This window comes from Camelina sativa, chromosome 14, assembly GCF_030686135.1.
Source record: "Camelina sativa cultivar CO46 ecotype springtype chromosome 14, ASM3068613v1".
Classification (NCBI taxonomy): Eukaryota; Viridiplantae; Streptophyta; class Magnoliopsida; order Brassicales; family Brassicaceae; genus Camelina; species Camelina sativa.
The window spans coordinates 25,247,129-25,252,333 of record NC_141893.1 but is presented as its reverse complement, the minus strand read 5'-3'; the positions used below and the strand labels follow the sequence as shown (position 1 = coordinate 25,252,333).

Sequence of the window (5,205 nt, the reverse complement as noted above, 5' to 3'; positions counted from 1 at the left end):
TTGTTTTGCATCTCAGGAACCTGTTGATTGCAACCTTGCATGCACACCAGATCAAGAGGGCATCAGAATCTTCTTCCTGTTATCGACGACATCAATCGGTTACAACGACCACGACAAGCTCGTCAACTCACTGATCATCCCGCACCAGTCACTATGAAATAACAAAATGAACCAAATCCAAGACCGCGAAACATTGGTGTTGGGGATGCACCGAACACTCATACTCAGCATGCTGGAATCGTCCCTCCCGTTGTGCAGAACAATAACTTTGAGATCAAAAGCGGTCTGATCTCCATGATCCAAGGGAACAAGTTTCATGGGTTACCTATGGAGGATCCGCTGGACCATTTGGACGAGTTCGACCGTCTGTGCAGTCTCACCAAGATCAACGGCGTGAGTGAGGACGGTTACAAGTTGCGCCTCTTCCCATTCTCCCTCGGAGACAAAGTTCATCAATGGGAGAAAAACTTTCCCAAGGGATCAATTACCACTTGAGACGCTTGCAAGAAAGCCTTCTTGGCCAAGTTTTTCTCCAACTCCAGCACAACACGTCTCAGGAATGATATTTCTAGCTTTACTCAGAATAACTCAGAATCATTATGTGAAGCCAGGGAGCGTTTCAAGGGTTACCACAGCCAGTGTCCCCACCATGGTTTCAGCAACGAGTCACTACTGAGCACTCTTTACCGTGGTGTCCTTCCAAAGATACGCATGCTGCTTGACACTGCTTCTAACGGTAACTTCCTGAACAAGGACATAGATGAAGGTTGGCAACTGGTTGAGAATCTCGTCTAGTCTGACGGCAACTACAACAAAGTTTATGACCGCATAGTTAGAGGTGACGCAAGTTCTGAGGAGAAGTACAAGAAAGACCTCAAGCACGTCAATGAGAAGCTGGACCGTATCCTGCTAAGTCAGCAGAGGAGTGTCCACTTTGTATCTGAGGATGACTCTTTCCAAGTTCCAGATGGGGAGGGTGAGTAGTATGAAGAGATCAGATATGTCCAAAACAAGGTGGATACAACAAAGGTTACAACCAATACAAGGCAAACCCAAATTTGTCTTACAGAAGCAACAATGTCGCTAATCCGCAAGATTAGGTGTACCCTCCACAACAACAACAGCAAGGTCAACAAAAGCCTTTCGTGCCTTACAATCAGGGATTCGCGCCCAAGCAACACTTCCAGCATGGTTATCAGGCTCCCTTAGGACCCCCACCAGGATTCCCATCTCCGCAGGCTCCGCCTACATAAGCTCCTGACCAAGAAATGAAGCAAATGATGCAATAAATTCTTCAAGGTCAAGCTAGCGGTTCTATGGATACTGCTAAAAAGTTTGCCGACCTTAGTCAGAGAATGGAATGTTCATACAATGATCTGAACGTCAAATTTGAAGCTCTGAATTCAAAGATAAGGTATATGGAAGGCCAATCCGCTTCTACTTCTGCACCAAAGCCTGACCAATTCCCAGGAAAGACTGTTCAGAACCCCAAGGAATTCGCCAATGCCATTACGCTGAGAAGTGGGAAAACATTGCCTCCCAGGCAAGGCGTTCCAAACGTCACTGCGGACAGTAAGGAATTGGATGGGGAGGGTTTTTTTCTGGATGACGCTCAGATGGAGAACCCAGTTGAAGCAGTCAAAGATCCAATCGAGCCAGTGAAGCAGTCCGAACCTGAAGCTGTTAAGGAACAGGTTGTTTCTGAAGACAAACCTGTGAGATTCATCCCTCCACCATACAAGCCTCCTCTACCATTCCTATTGAGGTTCAAGAAGCAGCTTAGTGAGAAGTACAAAGCCTTGTTCGAAAAACAAGTCAAGGAGATTGAGTTGAGGATGCCATTGCTGGATGCATTCGCACTTGTTCCTCACTACCAGAAATTCCTCAAGGACTTAGTGATGGAGAGATCAAAAGAAGTTTAAGGCATGGTGGTACTAAGTCTTGAGTGCAGTGCAATCATCCAGAAGAAGATTGTACCCAAGAAGCACAAAGATCCTGGATCATTCACTCTACCTTGCTCCCTTGGACCTATGTCTTTTGACAGGTGCCTATGTGATCTTGGCGCTTCAGTTAATCTGATGCCACTCTCTGTTGCTACGAGGTTGGGTTTTACAAGGTTCAAGGGTTGCGACATCTCTCTCATCCTTGCAGACAGATCAGTGAGAGTTCCAAATGGTATTTTAGAAGACTTACCCATTTAGGATCAGAGACGTGGAAGTGCCTGTTAGTTTAAGTGGAAGTAAAGATAGAAATGTGAGAGTGAAGCGAGTTTGATGAGTGAAGAACAAAGAGAATAATTGTAGAATGATATTCCATTAGTATGTTTATTACAATGTCGGCTACAACCTTTAAATAGGAGAACCAACTAGGGCTACACAGTTTTGAATCGACAACTATGTAAGAGAGACATAAAGAGAGAGATAGAGAAGATCCTAATGGTGATAGCGACCGGTCGTGGTCTCCTAGGACGAAGCCAACCCGTGACCATGTTCCCTCTTTTCCCCTAACGGCTACAATAGGAATTCTATATCCTTCTCTTGGGCCTTAAGAAGACTAGGCCTCTTCTCTCTTCCATATGTCTTGATAGAACTCGGCCATACCGAATACTCGTACGGATGGCCATACGGACAACCGTACGGACACGACTAAGTCCCAAGGTGGTTCATGATCAATACTCCCCCTCAAGTTTAGCCGAATGAAATGACTAAGCTTGGAACACATGAAGCACCACCTCGTTAAAAACCTTAACATAGAAAACCTCATGGGACAAAACTATGTTAAGGGAAAAAGAGTGTGATGTCCATGTGTTAGGGAAGTCGATCATGGGCGTTTGAGGTCTACCAGCCCAAGTTTGCTATGAATATGTTCGCAAACTTTTGGACATGCAGCCTTGGTGAAGATATTCGCCAGTTGATCTTCACTTGGGGTGTAACATGGGAGTGTGACCACTTCTTGAATCTTCTCTCGAACTTTGTGGTAATTTACTTCAATGTGTTTGGTTCTCTCATGAAAGACTGGATTGGTTGCAATATGAATTGCCGCTTGATTGTCATAGTGCATGATGATTGGCTTCTTTGACTCGATACCAAGATCCTTGAGAAGTACCTTAAGCCATGTTAGCTCGTTGGTTAGCTTCTTCATGGCTCTATACTCGGTTTCAGCACTCGAACATGACACCACCTTTTATTTCTTGGATTTCCATGTAACAAGGTTTCCTCCAATGAATGTACAGTACCCCGTGGTTGAGCGTTTGTCCAATGTATCACCAGCGTAGTCTGCATCACAATAGCCTACAATTTCGGTATTGGAGTTCTTACCCATCCATATGCCTTGGCCCGGGTTCCCTTTGAGATAGCCTAAGATTCTTTCCACCATACTCCAATGATATTTGGTTGGCGCATTCATGAACTGGCTTACCTCGTGAGATAGCCTAGGATTCTTTCAACTTACCTACAAGGCGCCTATATCGTATCACATTTTCATATGGTGCATCTAATGGGTCAAGCGGAGCTTGTTGTTCATTTTTGCGCTTATTCTCCCCCTTTCGCTTGGCCTGGTAGCCTTCTTTAAGCGGTGTAGGTGCCGGTTTCACACCAAGTTTCCCTGTCTCACTTAAAAGATCAAGAGCCTACTTTCTTTGGGAAAGAAATAAACCCTCCGAAGAGCGGTAGATTTCAATACCAAGAAAGTATTTGAGCTCACCAAGGTCTTTAATATAAAACGTAGAGTGGAGAAAAGCTTTAGTGTTTTGTATACCGTCCTTCTCATCATTAGAGACAATGATGTCATCGACGTAGATAAGAACAACAACGAGGCCACTGTCGGTGCGACGAGTGAATAGTGTATGATCAGCTTCCGAGCGTTTGAAACCATGATGCGTAAGAGTCGAGCTCAGCTTGTGGTACTAAGCACGTGGAGACTGCTTCAAACCATATATGGCCTTTTGATGACGGAGAACTTTGTCGGGTGCAACAATATCTTCCAAGCCGGGTGGAGGACGCATGTACGCTTCCTCCTCCAGCTCCCCCTGAAGAAAGGCGTTCTTGACATCCATTTGCCAAAGGTTCCACGACAAATTCGTGGCCAGAGAGAGGACAACCCGAACGGTGTGAAGTTTGGCAACCAGAGTGAAGGTGTCCGTGTAGTCGGTTCCATACATTTGAGTAAACCCGCGAGCCACTAGCCGAGATTTGTGAAGTTCAATATCACCATTACTCAAGAACTTGATTGTAAAGACCCACTTAGAACTAACGGCCTTCTTCCCTTTAGGTAGGTCCGCCTCGTCCCACGTATGGTTCCGGACCATCGCGCTGGTTTCATCCACCACAGCATCAACCCACACTTGGTGTTCCTTGGCTTCATCATACGACTGAGGAATGAAATGATCATCTACCTTGCCAAGAAAGGCCGCATGATCCGTAGGGAACTGGGCAAGCAAACACACAGCCTGCATAGGATGAGCGACAGCTTGATTGTTGTAGTAGACGTGCTTATCTTTCCAAGTGGATGGGTGGAACTTGAGACGTTCGCTTCTCTGAGGTTGAATTGTCGGTTGGAAGATTGTTGGATTAGCATGTTCAGTGTGGACATCATCGGTTGGTTCCATTTCTTGTACGGTGTCATTCTGGTCCATCTGTGGAGTAGTGGCCTCATCATTGGTTCCGGGTGGCGATTCACTATTAGCAGATGAGGGCATCATGTCATTGGTGCTGGCTTCCCTTGGTTGCATTTGTTCCGGCGGTGTAGTGATGCTGAGGTGGTTAAGAAGAAACCGCAAATTAGCGGCTCAGTCCAGGTAGAATTTGGTAGATCTTTCAAGCTGTCCCAATCCTTTGTCTCATATTAGCCTTGACTTTCAAGAAACTTCACATCTCGAGAGATAAGTGTGCGGCCAGTAGAGGGGTCATAGCACTTATACCCCTTTTGGCTTGATGAATAGCCGATAAACATGCACTTAGTGCTTTTGGCGTCGAGCTTACTTCGTTGTTCACCTGGTACTAGAACAAAACAAACACAGCCAAACACACGTAAGTGTTCAAGGGAAGGTTTAACCTTGTTTAGTACCTCATACGTGACATGTCTTGTAAGACTTTTGCTGGTGTTCTATTGATTAAGTAACATGCCATCATCACGGCATCTCCCCAAAACCTCTTGGTGACATTGGTGTGGAACATCATCGAATGTGCCACTTCCATGAGATGTCGA

At 45.6% G+C, this 5,205-nt stretch overlaps 1 non-coding gene across 1 annotated transcript; it reads right to left on the bottom strand.

Moving 5' to 3' along the window:
* Nucleotides 1-549: 549 nt before the first annotated feature.
* On the bottom strand, nt 550-656 carry LOC147928589 (small nucleolar RNA R71). The gene has a single exon (XR_015581094.1). It is a non-coding gene; the product is annotated as a small nucleolar RNA R71 (small nucleolar RNA).
* Between the last annotated feature and the right edge of the window lie 4,549 nt (nt 657-5,205).